At 38.7% G+C, this 21,503-nt stretch overlaps 1 long non-coding RNA gene across 1 annotated transcript in view; it reads left to right on the plus strand.

Annotated features, from left to right (window-relative positions):
• The window catches only part of LOC140700741 (uncharacterized), a 28,468-nt gene extending 12,666 nt beyond the window's left edge, over positions 1-15,802 (plus strand). The window contains exons 3-4 of the long non-coding RNA XR_012079360.1: positions 14,714-14,803; positions 15,548-15,802. This is a non-coding gene — a long non-coding RNA (uncharacterized lncRNA). The remainder of the gene's footprint in view (positions 1-14,713; positions 14,804-15,547) is intronic.
• The last annotated feature ends 5,701 nt before the right edge of the window (positions 15,803-21,503 follow it).

The raw sequence follows: 21,503 nt of genomic DNA on the forward strand, positions 1-21,503 counted from the left end.
AAGAGGAAGAGTGCAAAAAAAAAAAAAGATATATATGAAACGCTTAGTATAATGCCTGGCTTATTGTAAGCAGTCAATGAATGGTAGCTATTATTATTGTACTTTATATATCATTTGAACAAGCACACTCTGAGACAGGAGGGAAGGGGGGCAAGGCACAACTATTAAAAGAATGACAGAAATTAACACCAAGATGGTAAAGAATTCAACTCCCAGTAGACCTTGAGGCCCAAGATGGTGGGAGATTTAACTTCCAGTAGACCTTGAACTTCATTGTATGCTCATTGTAATATATTACTGAATATGCCTTGTACATGTCTCATCCCCTGGATAGATTGCAGACATCTCGAAGGGTTGTGGGGAGGGTAATAGCTCAATGGTAGAATGCATGCTTAGTATGCATGGGGTCCTGTGTTCAATCCTCAGTATCTCCATTAAAAAAAAGACACAACGAAAACTTCAAGGGAGGAATCATGTGTTTTCTTTATATATAGCCATGTCTTAGCTCAGGCTGCTATAATAAAACACTATAAACAGGGTGACTTATAAACAACAGAAATTTATTTTTCACAATTCTGGGTGCTGAAAGTCTGAGATTGGGTTGCCAACATGGTTGGTTTCTGTCGAGAGCCCTCTTCTGGGTTGCAGATTGCAGACTTCTCCTTGTATCCTTATATATTGAAAATCAGAGCAAAGCAGACTTCCTCAGGACTCTTATAAGGGCACTAATCCCATTCATGAGGGCACTTCCCCCTTGACCTCATCTAATCCTAATCACCCCTCAAAGGCCCTACCTCCTGATACTGTCACATTGTGGAGCAGGGTTTCAACATAAGAATTTGGGTTGGGGGGACACATTCAATCTATAGCAATGTACTTTATGTGTAATGAATGTTCATAGTTTTGTTGAATACATCACGATACCTACCAATCATTGAACAGTTGCTACATGTCAACACATTTACACTATATTTGTGTAAATATGTCAAATATTGCTAAAAGGTAGATATTAACATCTCCACTTTATAGAGGAGGAAAAAGAGGTTCGGAGAGGTAAAGTGACTTGCCCAAAGCCAAATGGCCAAGCATATGGCAGAACTCAGATTCAAATTCAGTTCTTTAATTTATAAACCTTTTATCATGTTTCCTTCTGAATTCATGGGTTCTTTCTCCACAATAAGTTTCCCCAGTTGTTACAATTAGTGGTAGCAAAAGAGGAGGAAAGTTCATACATTAATGCTTGCCAGCCCATCACTAGACTGGGCGCAAAGGAGTAAGACTAGTTCTTGGCCATTCTTCATCAGGACACGAGACCGTGACTGTGGATTGCAGGGCACACATACCCATACACAATTCCTTTATCAGCTTTCTACAATGGCCTGATAGAAATAAAGATAGATCTACCCCTCTGTTATATGCTGTGCTAGGATCTCAACTTGAGTGCTACAAACTAGTATTTCCCTGGGAATGGTTGCTTCCTATATGCATAGTGCTTTGGAAAAGGTATAACTGTTGCTTTTCAACCTAATTATCTCCAACATCCTGAACAGTTCATGCCATTCCTCCACTTAGGGTAAAATCCAAAGCCCTCATTATGCCTACACGATCTTCCCTCATCACCTGTTACCTCTCTGATCATCTCCATCTGTGCCGGTGCCCCCACCTCCCACCCCATCCACTCTGCTCCAGCTACACTGTTCTCATAGCTCTTTCTTGAGCATGTCAAGGATGCTCCCACCTTAATTGTTGTACAGTCTGCCTGGAACTCTCCTTTTCCACTGAACTGCTGGATTCACTCCCTTGTGCCCTTTTGGTCTGTTCTCAAATCTTTATTAGGGAGTCCTTCCCTGACCACCTATTTCAAATTGCAACCCACTGTCTGCCCTGCCTTCTCCCATACCCTGCTGTATTTTTCTTACAGCACATTTGATTAGGTGACACAGTGCCTACTTACCAATCTATTTATCTCGACTCCCACCATTAAAATCATAAGTTCCATGAAAGCAGGGGCTTTGTTTTATTTGTTGCAATATGCCAGTTCCTGGAATGATGCTTGACGCAGTGCAGGTACTTGATAAATACTGTTTTTGTTGAGAAAATGATTGGTAGAAAACAGAGGTTAGCAGACGGATTGTTAAATTATTTTCTTGATCTCCTACATTTAGTCAGCGCTGGATTCAGCGGGGGAACCTAAGTCCTTAAATTCCAGGCTGGGAACACTACATCTTTCCTCTAGGTATGTGCTTTCCAATATGGCAACCAGGAGACACCTATGGTTATAAACCACTTGAAATATGGCTAAGTTCAAATTGAGATATACTATGAGTGTGCGATGCACACTGGAGTCTGAAGACTTACTACAGAAAAAGGAATGTGAAATGTTTCAATAAGTTTATATATTGACTAGATGTTGAAATGATATTTTGGATATTTGGAGTTTCATAAGTTATATTATTAAATTTAATTTCACCTGTTTCTCGTTACTTTTTAAAATGTGGCTAGACTATTTAAAATTACATCTGTGGCTCACATTATATTTCTAATGGACAGCACTGCTGTAGGATCTAGATTTAAAAGTATGGCTTTAGAGCCAGACAGATCTAGGTTTGAATCCTGGCCACTGCTTATGTGGCCCTGGGCAACTTATTTAAATTCTTAGACCTTTGGCAGTGCCTGGCACATACTGTATGTTGTAGGTATGCAATGAATCAGAGTTATTATTAGAAGAAGTTTAGGAACTTGGGAATGTTCAATTTGGAAAAAACTTGAGAAGGGTGGAACATAGCATCTCTTTTCAAGCATATAAGATTACGACAAAGCCAGCAAGGAAAGGGTATAGAGGAATGGGAGAGGTATAGCTTCTGTTTATTGAGCATCAGTTGCCAGATATTTTATACATATTTATCTCATTTACATCTTACAGCAGTGGGTACTTTAACCCACTTAACAGATGAGGAAACAGAAATTAAGTTACTTGCTAATCACTGGTAGAGTCAGGATTAAAACCCAGGTCTGTCTGCCTCTGGAGACTTTGCTTACTGTTCTAAGCTACTCTGCCTCCTAAGAAAAATTTGGTTTGTTTTGTGTAGTTCCAGAGGACCGGACTAGAAATGTTGGGTGGAAATTATAGGGAGACAGATTTTGGCTCCATATAAGGAACAACTGGTCACAGTGATGGTGTCTAGTAATGAAAAAGACTGCCTGGATGAGAAGTATACTCCTTTCCAGTGGAAATAGTCAAGCAGAAATTATGGTAGAAAGAATTCTTACCTGGAATGGGAGATTGAACTATTATACTCAATATGTTATTTTATAGATGCTGCTTCAATTCTTAGACACTATCCACTCTTAAGTCACAGCATTTACTCAATAAGAGTTTCAGACCATTGAGAAACACCTCCATATACACGTGTACGTGTGTTATAAGACAAGGCCTGATAAACATGGACACAGAAGATATCTTAGAGTTGAAAAAATAGGGTGGTTGAAACTTATGATTTCATAATTCATAGAGACACCTAGCCTTAGTAATTCTTCACCTTTGGATTTTTTTCCTATTATGAAAACAACAACATCATTATTAATAGTAACTACCATGAGCAAACACCTGATGACAAATATTAAATAATACAGTTCTTGCTCTTAAGGAGCTTGGTTTGCAGAGAGACAGGTAATGCATCCCAGGTTATTTTGTGCCTAGTCTTCTTCAGTGGCTGCTGACTCAAGAATTCACCTTCCTACCCCACCCTTGTATGACAGGCATCATCAGCCGTTTCATCCTCTTAATCTCAAGGCGGGGATCTAAGAAAGTCTGCTGCAGAAGGGTAATTGGTCTATTTACTTGCTCCTTTCCACTTAGCCCAGCCACCCCAACCCCAGCCTGTAGTTGACCAGGTGTTGAAGTGCCTCGAGGCGATGGCCTATAATAGTTAATGTATTACACATATCCATAAAAGATGAAAGATTAGCCCTGTTTTAGCTGAACTGTAACTGTCTGTTTGGGTTTCTCTCCTCTCAGGTTTGTCTGGAGAAGTCAGTGTGGTTTTCTGTCTGAGGATAATTAACCCACTGTGTCTCAGATTTCCTAGATGAGGCCCTTGAACAGCTCCCCCTTAGTGTGTGCTTACTGGGTACTGTCCCGGGCTCTGGGATAAGCATTTTCTGTGAATCTGGATCAGTCTTTTACTGCTCATGGCAGCCTTCTCAAGCAGGTGGTGCTCTTCCAGTCTCACAGCTGTGAGACTTGTGAGCCTGCCATGTGGTATCTTTGGAAGCAAAAGGATTTGTTTCCGGTCCCCTAAGATTTCATCATCATTAACCCCTTCTTTGTGCAGAGGGTCATATGTCATCATATATACTATCAACTCAAACTTTTCTTGGGGGACGCTCAGTGTACAGCCCAGAGGAGCTACAGAAGCCCAAGGGGGCTTCAGGGAGAAGCAGAAGGGCCTGGGTTAACACACTAGTGCTTAGGGTTTAAGATGGGCCCTGGAGTCAGGCTACTTGGGTTAAAATCCTATCACTGTCTAGCCATGTAAGCTTGGGCAGGTTACCATACCTCTGAGAACCTCATGTCCTCCTCTCTCCAGTGAAGAGATACTAGGACTTCCCTCTAAGGTTGTTATGAGGATTGACTGATACACTTGGCACATAGCACATATCAATAATAATCTTAACTATTCCCAATATGATTGTGAGATATGGACTCAATTAAACATGGGTGAAAAACAAACACACACAGATTATATCTGGACTCAGCTTCATCCTGGTGTGTGGCCTTCAGCCAGTCACTTAAACTTTCTGAGTTTGTTTCTTAATCTGTAAAACAGGAAGATGACCCACTGGACAGGATGCTGTGAAGAGTAGAGATGGTATATAACGTGTTTAGCATATAATAGGGGTTTTCAGACACTGCGTCCAAGTAGCTTGGTTGAGGAGGCAGGGCATAAACATTAAAAAGAGAGCGAATGAAAGGCAAATTTTAAGGAGCATTGACATGTCTCTACATGGACATAGCAAGGCAAGCTGTGGCATACAGTTTAGTCAATGCTGATTGTGTGCCTGGCTCTTAGAATATAAGAGTAAGCAAGACAACCTAAATCTCTGCCCTGACAGAGCCTACATTTTAGTGATCAAATACAACATACCATTAAAAATGAGTACAAAAGAAATAATGGGGAAAATGCTTGTAATGTATTCCAACTAAAAAAAGCCAGTTATAAAATCCCAAGTGTAATATGATTTTGACTATCTAGAATCTCCAAAACATCTGTGCACAGAGGAAGAAAAATCCAAACACTCTAATGCTAACTATAATTGTCTTTGGTTAATGAGACCAGAGATTATTTTTCCTCCATTTGTCTCTGTTTTCCTATTTTTTGATGAGCACATGTTACTTAAAAAGGAAAAAAAAAACTTTAAGCAAACCAAATGTCCAACAAAAGGTAAATGGATAAACAAATTGGGATGTATTCGTACAATGGAATAGTATTCAGCAACTTAAAAAAGAACAAAGTACTGATACATGCAATAAGATAGATGAATCTAGAAACATTCTAAGTGAAAGAAGCCAGACACAAAAGGATATGTAATTTGTGATTCCATTTATATGATATTCTAAAACAGACAGAACTATAGTGAAAGAAATGAGATCTCTGCTTGCCTGGAGTGAGGAACAGGAAGGATTGATTGCAAAGAGACACAAGGGAACTTTTTGAGAAAATGGAACTATTCCACATCTTGATTGCAGTGGTGGTTACTGAGGTGTGTATACTTGTCAAAACTCATCAAGCTCTACATTTGAATGGGTGCATTTTAATAGTATATATGTGTATGGCCACACAATTGATTAAAATAATGGAAAAACTTTCCAGTTCTTTTCTGGTTACAAGAGCATGTCATGCTTATTGTAAGAAATTCTAGTATTTTTAGAAAAAAAGTTCTAATATTTAAGAAAAGTTTTCTCCCTCCATTTTGAGAAATTGGAAAGTCACTGCAACTCTAAGCACAGGGTTTGGTACCCAGCAAATATTGGTAAATCAAGAAAACAGAGTAAGAGAGAGAAGTGACCCCAGGAGGAAGCAGAGAAGAGTGAATAGAATGGAACACCCAGTAAGAACTACAGAAATCCAAGAGAAGCCATGCTGGAGGATGAGGCTGTCAGGGACGACAGGATGGGGGGTGGGGGTGGGGTGGGGGGTGGGGGGTGGGGGGGTGACCTCTGCGTGACCCGCACAGGTAGGAAAGAAGTGAGAATGGAGTCAGAAGAGGTGAACCGATAAGAAATTATGTTTCACTGGCTTTTTCGCGTGCTCTTAGGATTCTGTCTTCCCATTCCCTTGGGGAAAGAGTGAGACTGTGGCAATGACAAAAATCATAATGGCAGAGAAAATCTGAGAATAAATGAAGGAGAAAGTGGGCACAAGGGCTGTGGTAATGACCAAGTCAACCAGGGAGCTAATCCCAGCACTGTTGTCCTTCCTGCTTAGCCAGGATTGTTGACTGACCCCACCTATGTGTCCTTCATGAATAGAATTATATTAGTCAACAATTATGCACCAAGAACATATAGAAAGTCTCACATTGGCGTTATTTGTGGATGAAAAAATGGTAGAAGACTCAGGTCCCAGCTCCCACTACAGTGGGAAAAAGAGGACTACTAATGACTTAATAGTTCACATGTCAGATACACATCACTAAATATAAAATAGATAAACACATAGGCAGAACACTTTTTGACATAAATTTCAGCAATACTTTTTTCAAATCAGCTCCTAGAGTAATGGAAATAAAAGCAAAAATAAACAAATGGGACCTAATTAAATTTAAAAGCTTTTGGACAGCAAAGGAAACCATAAACAAAATGAAAAGACAACCTACAGAACAGGAGAAAAATATTTACAAATGACGCAACTAGCAAGGGACAAATCTCCAAAATATACAAACAGCTTATACAGCTTAATAGCAACACAAAACAAACAATCCAATCAAAAAATGAGCAGAAGACCTAAATAGACATTTCTCCAATGAAGCCATCCTGATGGCCAACAGACATATGAAAACATGCTCAATATCGCTAATTATTAGAGAAATGCAAATCAAAATCACAATGAGATATCACCTCACACCAATCAGAATGGCCATCATTAAGAAGTCTACAAATAATAAATGCTGGAGAGTTTGTGGAGAAAAAGGAACCCTCCTACACTGTTGGTGGGAATGTAAACTGGTGTAGCCACTATGGAGGACAGTATGGAGGTTCCTTAAAAAACTGAAAATAGACTTACCCTGTAATCCAGCAATCCCACTCTGGGGTATATATCCAGAGAAGATTATGATTTGAAAAGACACATGCACCCCAATGTTCACAGCAGCACTATTTACAATAGCCAAGATATGGAAACAACCTAAATGTCCATCAACAGATGACTGGCTATAGAAGATGTGGTACATACATACAATGGAATATTACTCAGCCATAAAAAGAATGAAATAATGCATTTGCAACAGCAGGGTTGAGCCTAGAGAGTATCATATTGAGTGAAGTGAGTCAGACAGAGAAAGACAAATTCATATGATATCACTTACATGTGGTATCTAAAAAAAATGATACAAATTCTGCTTACAAACCTAAAACAGACTCACAGACATAGAAAACAAACTATGTTTACCAAAGGGGAAAGGGCAGAGAGGGATAAATTAAGGGTTGGGGATTAACAGACACATGTTACTATATAAAAAATAGGTAAACAACAAGGACCTACTGCATAGCACAGGGAACTATATTCAATTTTTTGTAATAACATATAATGGAAAAGAATCTGAAAAGAAAAAAAATGTATAACTGAATCACTTTGCTATACACCTGAAACTAACATTGTAAATCAATTACACTTCAAAAAAAATTTTTTTAAAGATTAAAAAAAAAATAAAATAGATAAACAACAAGGACCTACTGTATAGCACAGGGAAATATATTCAATTTCTTGTAATGAGCCATAATAGAAAAGAAACTGAAAATATGTGTATATTTATATATATACATATATATATTTGTGTATATATCTGTATATATATATAACTGAATTGCTTTCCTGTACACCTGCAACTAACATTGCAAATCGACTACACTTCAATAAAGAGTAAGAATTTTTAAAAAATAGTTCACATGTGCACAGCAACGTACAGTTCACCAAGTGCCTTTCATTCATTTCAGTCCTGTCTTGCACCATCAAGGAGTAAGAGGTAAGACAAGGGGCAGTGTGGCAAGGGACAAAGAGGTAGACACACCTCACTTAGGCTGAGATACCAACTCCACCGGATGACCTCAAGCAGTGACATCTTCTTCTACTGCCATTATGAAGATAAAAGGAAATGTATATGACACACCTAGCACAGTGGTATGTATGGTGACTGGGTTGCTGGTACTATGATCATCTCAATTTTATGGGTGTAGACATAGCTCAATGGAAGTCATGAAAAAGTTTCAAGCAAGAGCTGAAACCTTCAGAGAAATTTCCAAGTTGGAAGAATCCTTCATCACTCTTCATCCAGAATGGGCTTTTCAGGAAATAGAGACCATGCCAGAGGGTTGGGGTGGGGGTGGAGGTGATTTAGGGAAAGACTTGTTGACGTGAAAGCATAGGATCATAGACTTGAAAGTGAGCTTTCAGACTCTAGTCCAGTTCCCTCTCCCTCACCCCGCAGAGCAGATGGGGAAACCAAGGCCCGGCAAACAGAAGGGACTTGCCTAAATGACTCAGCATAGAATGGTAAGCCCTGAACAGTGGCCAGAATTTTCTCTTGCTATTTCCTTCTGGACCCAAGCTGTTTAGTCACACAGACTTGGGGTCGATTCTTGACCCTGCACTAACTAGCTGTGGGATATAACTGATGCTCACTACCTGCGTTTGTAAAATGAAGTAAAAGCATCGACCTCACTGATCTGCAGGGTGCATGTAGTGTGCACAATGATTTAAACATGTATACATTTCCCATTTTACAGACGAGGAATTGAGGCTTGTTGAAACTTCCCTTAGTTCAGGACTGTGCCTAAGGTCAAAGAATGAGACAAATTGAGGAAACCACTGGGTGAGAATCAGGTGGGCACAGGGTGAGCCAAGCTCTCCTTGCACCTGTCAGTGGGCGCTACCTTCCTGTCCTGGAGCTCCAGAAGACACTAGCCACCCACAGTGACCTTCCCTGCCTCTGCGCCTCAGTGCATAAACAGGTTATGAAAGAACCTGGGCAGTGACTCAGCCCGGGGGCCTGTTCTGCTGGTCAGTGCAGGCTGGCTGGGGCTGTTTGGTTGAGCCTTGAAAGGACATCGTGTCTAACAAACATGTTGCTTGTCAAAGCCCTGACGGGAGTGCCAAGCACACGCTGTGAACTCTGGTCCCTGTGGCGTCACAGATGACTGGGGGTACCTGAGTTGTAGACGACATCTCCTGGCTGTAATTCTTGTCTAACAACTGCCCAGGGCCAATGTCACGAAGAGGGGACTGTGTTAAAGGCTGGGGAGCCCCTATTTCTCAAGAGGCAGCTCGGTGTGGTGGCAAGGGCTTGAGCTTTTGGTGTCCACATTATGCAGACCTGAGTTCAGATGCTGACTCTGCTGCGTGTTGTCCTTGTGACCTTGGGTGGGTGGCTTACCCTCGCTAGGTTTCAATTTCCTTATTCCATAAAACACCCACCTCACAAAATTGTCTTTTCGAGATAAAAGATATGCATTTCCTGGAATGTAGAAAACTTTCCATAAATTGTTGGGATCCGGTGCCTAAATCTGCCTCTTCCTCCACTTCAAACTGAAACTGCCCCTCCCGAGTTAAGGGCTTACATTATGGTGGCACTTTTCCACTCAGCGAGACGTGGGGAAGAAACCATCAGTATCGCTGTCCCGGACACATGCCCAAGGGCAGTTGCATCATTACTATTCTATTGATTACTGGATTTATTCCCTAATATCAGGAGAGAAAGAGACCTTTTTAACCAAGGGGTGTGGTAGGCTGAAAATTGGTCCCCAAAGACATTCAGATCCTAATCTCTGGAACCTGTGAATGTTTCCTAATATGGCAAAAGAGACTTTGTAGATGTGATTAAGTTAGGAATATTGAGATGGAGAGATTATCCAGGTATGACCTAAATGTAATCACAAGTATCCTTATAAGAGGGAGAGAGACAAATATTTGACTGCCAAAGACAAGTAGGTGGTGTGATGACAAAAGTAGAGACGGGAATGATGTGACAGCAAGTCAAAGAATGTAAGCTGCCACCAGAGGCTGGAAGGGGCAAGGAATGAATTCTCCCCTGGAGCCTCTCAGAAGGAACAAGCTCAGCCAAACCTTAATTTTAGCTCCGTAACACTCATTTCTGACTTCTGGTCTCCAGAACTGTAAGAGAATATATTTCTCTTGTTTTAAGCTACTAAACTTGTGGTAATTGGTTGCAGTCTCAATAGGGATCTAATTCAGGGCTGCCTCATTAGTTATAAAAATTAACACTTGCCGTGTATATCTACACAGTAGAATATTATTCCATAATAAACAGGAATAAAGTATTGACACCTGCTACAATGTGAATGAACCTTGAAAATATTATACTAAGTGAAAGAAGCTGGTTACAAAGGGCCACGTGTTGTATGGTTTCATTTATATGAAATAATCAGAATAGGCAAATGTGTATCAGTGGTTGCTTAGGGGTAGGAGGAAGTGAGGATTGGGGGCTGATGTTTGAAAGATGATGCAGGGTTTTGAGAGGGTAATGAAAGTGTTCTTAAATCTATTGTGGTGATGATGGCACATCTCTGAAAATATACTAAAAACCATTGAATTGTACACACATATGGTATGTGAATGTATCTCAATAAAGTTATTAAAAATAATACCAAGAACTAACATTTACTGAACTCTTGCCAGACAATGTGCTATAGTTTAAATGCCTTCTCATTTAATTCCATCATCATCATCATCATCAAATAACTAACCTTAGCACTGGCTATAGGCCAGGCACTATTTTAAAGTATTTTACATAGATTAACTCCTTTAATAGTCATATCGACCCCAAAATCTAGATAATATTATTACCCTATTTTAAGATAAGAAGACAGGTATTGAGAGGTTAAATAACTTGCCCAAGGTCATGTAGCTTGTAAGTGGTAGAACAAGGATTTCATCCCAAGTTAAGATTTTGTTTGCCTGCAGTCAGGCTTGCACCATGGGACTGGCCCCTGGGCTGGCTGATTGGATCTAAGGAACTTTCCATTTCCTAGCTCCAGTCCTTTGCACTGCTCCAGCTGCACTTCCTGTATCTTCATAACAGAGTCCCTTTCTAGTCTAAAGCTTAGTAGCAGATTTCTGTTACTTATACTCAAAAGGGCCCTGATTCAGAAAATGGAAAATTCTACCCACACCATGGCAGAGCAGGGGTTCCCTGAGGAGTTGCTGAGCCCTGAGTGTGTTCTTCTGACCCTGGCACCTGTGGGCCCCCAGAGACCACATGCTGGAGAGAAAACCGAGTGCTTTGGCCTCACCAAGGCCAGAATCTCAGCAGTCTCTGCTGTATGCTTTCCAGTGTGTAAAGGCCCTGCGAATATTTTTTAATTAAAAATAACTTGTATTGGAGGGTTTTAAAAAATGTACTATTCCTAAAGTTCATTTATAGGCAACAGAATATTGTAATTAAAATCCTGGCTTCTGTACTCTGGAAAACAGTTTGGCAGTTTCTTAAAAACTTAACACACAACTACCACACAACCTAGCAAATGCATTTCTCCCAGAGAAATGAAAATCTATAGGACAAAAACCGGTACATGAATGTTTAGAACACCTTTATTGACAGTAGCTAAAAACTGGAAATAACCAAGATGTGCTTAAATAGGTGAGTAGTTAAACCATAGTATATCTATGGAATACTACTCAGCATGGAATACTGCTCAGCAGTGAAAAAGATACACAATGACCTGGATGATTCTGGAGAATTACACTAAATGGAAAAAGTCAATTTCAAGAGGTTACACTTGGTACAATTCATTTGTATAACATTCTTGAAATGATAAAATTACAGAAATGGAGATCAGATTACTAGTGCTGGGGGTTTAGGAGTGGGTGGAAGCAGGAGGGACCTGGATGTGGTTATAAAAGGGCAACATGAGGAATCCTTATGGTGATGGAAATATTCTGTATCTTGACTATCAATGTTGTGATAGTGTACTATAGTTTTGCAAGATATTACCATTGGGAGAAACTGGATAAAGGGTACATGGAATCTCTTTGTATTATATCTTAAAACTGCATGTGAATCTATAATTATCTGACAATAAAAAAGTTTAATTAAAAAAATTCTGGGCCCTGTGTTCAAAGTATGCCTCCACCATTTACCAGTGCTGTGTCTTAGAGCAGGTTACTTTACCTCTCTGCCCTCAGTTGTTACTTATCTTACAGATTTTTTGTGAGAAACAAATGATATTATGCAAATAAAATGTTAAATATAGTACCTGGTACATTGTAAGAACTTAATAACTATTAGTATAATTGTAGAAAAATTAGAAAATATAGATAATCAAAATAAAAAAATGTTTTAAACAACCATCATTCCACCACTCTCAACACTTGAATCAATTTCTGTTTTTAGCTGCAAGTGAAATAAAAAACAACCACTTCAAGTTCACCAGAATGACTATAATCCAAAAAACCAAAAATAAAAACAAAACAAAAACAAAATACCCCGAAAATAACAGGTTTTGGTGAGGATATGGAGAAAGAGAAAACCCTCATACAATGCTGGTGGCACTGCAATTTGGTTGAACCTCTTTGGGAAACAATTTGGCAGTTCCTCAATAAGTTCAACATAGAATTACCATGTGACCTTGAAATTCCAGTCCTAGATATATACCCCAAATAATTGAAAACAGGTACTCAAACAAGTACATATAGACACATGTTCATAGCAACATCATTCACAATAGACAAAAAGTGGAAACAGCCCAAGTGTCCATCAGAGGATAACTGGATAAGCAAATTATGGTATATATGTACAATAAAATATTATTCAGCTTTAAAAAGGAATGAAGCATCCATACATGCTGCAACATGCATGAACCTCAAAAAAGCATTATGCTAAGTGACAGAAGCCAGACAGCAAAGATCATATATTGTATGATTCTATTTATATGCAACACTCAGAATAGATAAATCCATTGAAACAGAACACAGATTGGTGGTTCCCAGGGGCTGGGGGTGGAGGGGATGCGAGAAATTGCTTAATGCGTAAGGAGTTTTACTCTGGAGTCATGGAAATATTTTGAAATTAGAGGTGGAGTTTGCACAACATTGTAAACGTACTAAATGCCACTAAACTGGCATTTAAAGTGGTTAATTTCACCTGCTGTGAATTTCTTCTCAATAAATTACTTTAAGAAACCAAAAGCTCTTAGAATTGTTTAAGAAAATTTAATTCTTTTATAGATGTGATTATTTTTATTTGAGAAATTTCATCATTTTATGTGACTTTTTGGCCTGAAGATCATTTTGGTATGATATGTGGAAGAAAACACATCCTTGTGAGAAATTTGTTTTTTGAAATTGATTAATGGAGGTTACAGAAAAATCCCACCTTTATGGTCTAGACAAAAATAAACTATAAAATCCAAACATCCCTTGAAGTTCTTTTTCGCCTAGCTGTATTTTTTAACTTAATAGCTTGGGCTTGCGGACGGACAGCCCAAAGACCCTGATGTTACCTTCTGCTTGGGACTTATATTGTCTATGGCCTTTCTTTTCAGTGTGATGACTTGTACTGCATCCCGATCACTTAGGATTTGCTCAAACTATAACTGTTCATTCCACACTGATGTTAATACATTCTTCTTATTATTATCAACCCCTTTAGGCAAACTATTTTTCTTTTTAAGTTTCATTTATCTTTTTTTTTTTAAGTACAGTCAGTTTACAATGTTGTATCAATATCTGGTGTACAGCATAATGTTTCGATCATATATATACATACATATATTTCTTTTCATATTCTTTTTTATTGTAGGTTATTAAAATATATTAAATATAGTTCCCTGTGCTATACAATATAAACTGGTTATTTATCTATTTTATATATAGTAGTTAGTATCTGCAAATATCAAACTCCCAATTTATCCCTTCCCACCTCTTTCCCTCCCTAGTAACCATAAGTTTGTTTTCTACATCTATGAGTCTGTTTCTGTTTTGTAAATAGGTTCATTTGTATTTTTCTTTAGAGTCCATGTATAAGTGATATCATTTGATGTTTTTCTTTCTCTTTCTAGCTTACATAGGATGACAATCTCCAGGTCAATCCATGTTGCAGCAAATGGCATTACTTTATTCTTTTTTCACAGCTGAGTAGTAGTCCATTGTACAACTATACCACAACTTCTTTCTCCAGTCATCTGTCAGTGGATATTTAGGCTGTTTCCATGTTTTGGCGATTGTAAATAGTGCTGCTATAAATATTGCATGTAGCTTTTCGAATTAGAGTTTCCTCCAGATATATACCCAGAAGTGGGATTGCTGGATCATATAAGAAAAATTTATTATCTCTTATATTATGAAGCCCTGAGGTAGAGAAGCTCTAGAATTGTTTATTGCAGTTATTCAAAGATTTCCTCAAAGACCCAAGTTCTTTCTATCTCTCAGTGTTTCAGTTCTCAGAGTATTGGCATTCTCTTCTCTTTCATGGTTGACAGGTGGTTGCCACAGTTCCAAGTACTGCATCCAGACATAAAATCTAGTTCCAGAAGACTGTAGTGGAACAAAGAAAGTATTACTGTATTACTGTAAGTATTACTGTAAGTATCTCTCTTTTTTTAAGTAGCAGCTTTATTAAGAGCTTTATTTTAAATTCACCCATTTAAAATACACAATTCAATAATTTTTAGTATATTCACAGATATCTGTAACCGTCACCACAATCAATTTTAGAATCTTTTATAACCCCAAGAAGAAACTTAGCAGCTATTAGTCATCACTCTCTGTTTTCTCCCAGCATCCTCTCCAGCCCCGACTCTAAGCAACAAACAAGGGATCTACTTTCTGCCGCTATAGATTTGCATGTTCTGGATGTCTCATTCAAATGGAATCATACCATATGTGGTCTTTTGTGACTGACTTCTTTCACTCAGTGGAATGTTTTCCAGGTTCATTCATGTTGTAAAATGTATCAGTACTTCATCTCCCTGTATTGCTGAGTAATCTTCCATTCTACAGATTTTCTTTATCCTTTCATCATTTGATGGACATATGGGTTATTTCCACTTTGGGGCTGTCATATAGAATGCTGCTGTGACCATTGGTGTGTAAGTTTTTGTGTAGACAGATGTTTTCATGTCTCTTGTGTATGTACTAAAGATAGAATTGCTGGGTCGTATGGTAACTCTGTGTTTTCTCTTTTGAGAAACTGTCTGACTCTTTTCCAAAGTGGCTGCATCATTTTACATTCCTACCAGCAATATATGAGGGTTCCAATATTTCCACATTCTCCTCTGTAAGTCTTTTTCTTTTCTTTTTTTTTTTTTTAACAGTAAGAAACCTTTCCCAGAAGCCCTCCAGCAGACTCCTTTTCCTGTCTTCTTGTCCAAAACAAGATCATGTTTATGGTTGCCTTTAAAACAATCACTAGCATTATCACGAGTGGCTTAGAGTTAAGTCTTCAGCTGAGCTTGGGATAGGGACATCTTCTCTAAAAGGGGAATACCTGAGCAAACTTGGAGTTCAATGAAGAAAGAAGAAAGAGGAAGGAGATGTTGGGTAGGTAACAATATTCTGTTACAATGTGTTTCAGGTCTATTTCTTATAAACTTATGTATTCTTGAACTGAGTCTATTTTTAGACAAAACCAAGAATAAGAGACATACTGTTTTGTAATGATTTATCGCCTACTGATACACTGGATATATCTTCTATGACCCTACACATTCATTTATCACATGATTTTAAAGGCTGAATGACATTTGTGAGTGTTTTAAGTTCTGCAACATACAGAAGTCTCTCTAGTTTGTCTTGGCACACTGAAAATTGGATTCATAGAAGGATTTAAGTCCTGGCTCAGGGAGAAAACAATGGATGATGGCAGACTAATTTCTTGGATTCTCTGTCTCTTTAACGCAAGGCAAAAACTCAGGTGCCCTCTTTCCCTAAGAAAAGGGATCTGGAAGGTGCTCCCTCTCATCTACGCTTTACCCCCTAGGGAGCGTCCTGCAGTCATTGTCCTGTATCCTTCCTTTACTTTCTTGCTGGCTGTTTCCTCCCTTTCATGTCTCTCTAGAGCCTATGCAGAACTCCTCAGAATGACACTTGCGACCTCTTATAATTGTATTAGTCAGAATTTTTCTAGTTGCAAGTGACAAAAAGGCTAGCCTCATGTAACTGAAGAGGATGGGTAAAGACGTCAGTCATGTCTGCATCTAGAGACTCAAAAAATAGCTCATAAAGAAGTGGTCTTTCAGTGGGGGAGAATATAGCTCAAGTGGAAGGGCACATGCTTAACATGCACAAGGTCCTGGGTTCAATCCCCAGTACCTCCTCTATAAATAAATACATAAGGCTCCCCACCCAATGAAAATAAATAAAAAAAAATTGGTCTCTCTCCTTCTAATGCTATGTCTGTGTCTGTCTCCCCTTAATCTCTTAAACTTGACCTTCTCTTTCTTAGCTTCCCTGGTGAGATACGGTTCCTTTTCTTCCAAGACTTCCAACAAGTGTGCTTGGGATGATTCTCTTCAGCCCAGCTTGGGTTACATGTGCGTGTTTGTACCAGTCACCATTGTGTTCTAACTGTGCTGTTTCCAGAAGGTGTGATGGAGGCCCGGATGGGTAAATGCCAACCTCCTTTCCAGGATATTCAACATGGTATTCAGTTTGTCCCCACACCAGTGTGGCCATGGGGGTTGTTTACAACTCAGTATCTGTTCTGATCAGTTGATACCTGTGCCTTTCCAGTTTTTAACTATTTTGAATATCACCTTTGTCCATTTCCACCAAATAGTTCTTGCCCCAATTTATTAACTTTCTCATTGGCACACATCCTATGGCCCGAACCAGTGGTTATACTTCGCAGGACCTCACTCTGAAGGAAGAGTCTGGCTGTCAACTTTTAAGCCTACTCATCTTCAAAGACCACCAACTCAACAACCATTTCCCCCATGAAGCCTTCCTGATTGCTCCCACCTGGAACTGACCTTCGCCCTGCCCTACACCCCCTGAATGCTCTTTATTAGCACCTCCTTCATGGTCTCTTTGCTTAGAATTAGACATTTACCTTTCCTTAACTCGCTTTGCAACTCTAAGCTTGTTGAAGACAAGGACTGCATTTTATTCATTTTCCTATGTCCCAAAAGTCTGTCACAGCAATCCTCTGTCACTTAATTAGTCCTGGGGCGTTAGGCAAAGCCCTTCCTTTCTCTGAGCCTTGGATTGAGCCTTTTGTAAAATAAGGATGATGGTAGCCCTTATCTCATAGCTTTGGGTGAGGAGTGAGACATATACATACATAATTTATTGAGCATATACTATGTGTATCAGAGACATGATATGCCTTATTAAGGGCAAATAGCTACTTTTGGCAGACCTGGGACTCAAATGTGCTTTTCTAAATAGGCTATGCTCCTAGTCACTATTCCAGGCAGCCTCCCACACAGGAGAAAGACAGTGCTGGCACACAGTAGGAGCACAATAAATGTTGCTAAATGCTTGGCTCTGTTGAATTGAACCAAAGTCTGCTTTGGCTGCACTTTCCCCTGGACTGTGGTTTGCCCCTCTCTAGTTTATCCTGCCTGTGTCATCAGATCACGTGACACCCCCTCCGTGGGGGGCGTGGCCCACTTAATTCCCGCTGACCTGGAATGTGTCGCCCCAGCACTCCCGTAAACTGGGAGAAGCCCAAGGGCCATAAATCCTGGATCTGGGACAGCCCAGAGGTCTTTGTACCAACCCAGACAACATCTAGAACTCCCTGGTAGGGGAAGGGAAATGTCTGAGCCATCTCATCGCGGCTCCCCCTACCTGGGAAAGAAGTCCAGTGTCCAAGGCTGCAGGTCTCCTGTCTTGAATGAATTCTCACTTTATATTTTCAGAGGAATCTGTGGTGGTAAAACCACTTCTCCATTGTGAGCTTCCTCACATTGCAACAGCCTTACGGCTAGATATTTGGGAAAAGGACCATCTAGATCTGCCACACTCATATTCCTACTCCTGGAGACATTTTCCCCCCAAGTTATTTGTTTTCCATTTGCCAAGCAGTTGCTATGTGCCAAATGTTGCACTGAACACGTTATGTACATTATTTAATCCAGAATTTCTCCATTTGGGGACTATTGATTTTTTTGGACTGGGTAAATCTTTGTTCTAAGGGACTGTCGTGTATGTTGTAGGATGTTTAGCAGCATCCCTGGACCTCTACACACTAGACGCCAGTAGCACTTGCTCATTGGTGACCACCAAAAAATGTCGCCAGACTTTCCCAAATGTCCCGTGGGGCAAAATCATCGCAGGGTGAGAACCACTGATTTAGTTGAATATACTCCACAATATACTGTGGAGGGGAAAACAGATTGTAAAACAGACTCTTTATTATGTTGCCATTTTGTCAGCATATTTAAGCATAAAAGGAAGATCTAGAATATACATTCTACAAAAAATAATAGTAGTACTCTCTAGGGGTGGGTTATTAGTAACTTTTATTCTCTTATTTCTGCTTACCTGTATTTTCTGATTTTTCTATAATGAACAGAAAACATCTCTTTGTTTTTTTCCTGTCTGGCTCTATGAAGCAATGGAGTTTACTTACAGGAAATACATGTAATCAAATAGTGAACAATAAATTAAAAAATTAAATATTGGGGCCAAGTTAGACATATAAATCAATGGAAAAGATGAAAGAAATCAGACATAGACTCACACACATTTAGTCATTGATTTTCATCAAAAGTAACAAAATAATTAAATGAAGAAAGGATAGTCTTTTCAACAGATGGTGCTGGAACAAATGAATATTTGAAGGAAAAAAAAATGAACCTCTACCATTACCTTACATTATACACAAAAATGAACATGGAATGAATAATAGATTTAAATGTTAAGGATAAAATTTCTGGAGAAAAACACAGGAGAACATATCTGTGACCTTGAGTTAAGCAAAGATTCCTTAGATAGAACACAAAAAGCCCAAAATATAAAAGAAAAAAATTGATATTTTGAATTCCATCAAAATTAAAATTGCCTGCTCTTATAAAGTATGAAAAGGCAAGCCACAGACTGGGAGAAAATATGTCCAATGCATGTATCTGACAAAGGATAAATCCAGAATATCTAGAATATATAAAGAACCCTTACTACTTAATAATAAGCTAACAAACAACACAATAAAGAAAATCAGCAAAATATTTAAAAAGACAATTCAACAGACACACAAGATATATAAAAGGCCAATAAGGGGGGGAGGGTATAGCTCAAGTGGTAAAGCACATGTTCAGTATGCACAAGGTCCTGGGTTCAATTCCCAGTGCCTCCTCTGCACAAGGTCCTGGGTTCAATTCCCACTACCACCTCTAAAACATAAATAAACAAAGGCCAATAAGTATATCAAAAGATGCTCAACGTCATTAGTCATCACAGAAATACAAATTAAAAAATCCTGAGATACCACTACCTATGAGATACCACAGATACCTATGAGAATGGCTCAAGTTAAAAAGGCTGATAATACCAAGAGTTGACAAGGAGACAGGCCAATTGGAACTCATATATGTTGCTGATGGGACCTCCTCCTCCTCTACAGCCACTTCGGAAAATGATTTGAAATTTTTTTTATAAAATTAAGTATACATTTACCACATGTCCCAACAATTTCACTCCTTTGTTTTCACCTAAGAGAAATAAAAATCTATGGCCATACAAATAGCAGCTTTATTCATAAGAGCCAAAATTGCAAACAACTCAAATATCCATTAACTGGTGAATGGAGAAACAAATTACAATATATTCATACAATAGAATTCTATTTGCCAATAAAAAGGAATGAACTACTGATACACACAACAACATGATGAATCTCAAAAGCATTATGCTAACTGAGAGAAGCCAGCAACAAAAGATTACACCATGCATACTTCCATTTATATGAAATTCTAGAAAAATCAAAACTATAGTGACAAAGCAGACCCATGGTTCCCAGGGGATGGGCGTTGGGGAAGGGATTGATGTCAAAGGAGCTCAGGGAAATTTTGAGAGGAGATTAAAATATTCCATATCATGATTGTGGTGATGACTGTACACCTTGGTCAAAACTCAGTGAAGGGGGAGAAGGTATAGCTCAGTGGTAGAGTATGTGCTTACCACGTGTGAGGACCTGGGTCCAATCTCCAGTACCTCCATTCAGAAAAATAAAAATGAAAAATAAAATAGTTAACTAAAAAAACTCAATGAGTCACTTAAAATTGGTAAATTTTATTGTATGCAAATGCTACCTCAATTCGGCTCACTTTAAAAGTTTTGATGCCATGACGAACCTATTAAAATGGCTAAAATGAAAAAGATGGATTATACTAAGTGCTAAAGAGGATGCGGAGCAACTCCTACTCTTGAACGTTGTCAGTGAGAGTGTAAGTCAGTACAACCAGTTTAGAAAACAGTTTAGCAGTTTTTTGTACAGTTAAACATACATTTGCCAGACAGCCCAGCAACTCTACTTCTAGGTATTTACCCAAGAGATAGGCAAATATATGTCCAAAAAAAGTCTTATAACTGAATATTCGTAGCAGCTTAATATAAACAGCTCCGAAGTGGAAACAAGCCAGATGTTCACTAACTAGTAAACAGAAGAACTACCTGTGGTATAGTCATACAATGAAACAGCACTCAGGTATGAGCCAAAAAAACCATACACAACAAGTACATACTGTACAATTCCACTTTTCTGAAATTATAGGACAGGCAAAACTAATCTGCACTTGAATGCAAAACGAAAAGGAATAGCAAAATGAATCCATAAAAGATATTTAAGCAGAAGAATTACATATACGAGGCTATTTTTGAGGAGATGACTCAAGACTTGTTTGATTTGATTAGAATAATGAGAAGACAATTTGGTTTCCTTTCTTATATAATTTGTTGCTCTTTCACACTTTTTAAAAAAATAGAGATACTGGGGATTGAACCCAGGACCTTACACATACTAATCATGGACTCTACCACTGAGCTATGGCCAGTGCTGAATTTTCACATTTTAAAAAGTGTTTTTCAAAAAGAGTTGCTGTAATTCAGCCCAATAACATGGTCCAGGTATTAGCTTTCATCATAAACTATCTTAAATGTAAACATGTCTCCTGATTATTTACTCTTTCTTTGTTTGATATAATGATTGTCTTCTTATTCAACAAGAAGAGACCCCAAAATAGAACTTTATCATTTTCTCCCCTTTCTTCCTTAAATTGACATCTCTTTGAAATTTCAGAGTCATTCTTTATTTGTGCATCATGAAAT

This window comes from Vicugna pacos, chromosome 13, assembly GCF_048564905.1.
Source record: "Vicugna pacos chromosome 13, VicPac4, whole genome shotgun sequence".
NCBI classification, from domain to species: domain Eukaryota; kingdom Metazoa; phylum Chordata; class Mammalia; order Artiodactyla; family Camelidae; genus Vicugna; species Vicugna pacos.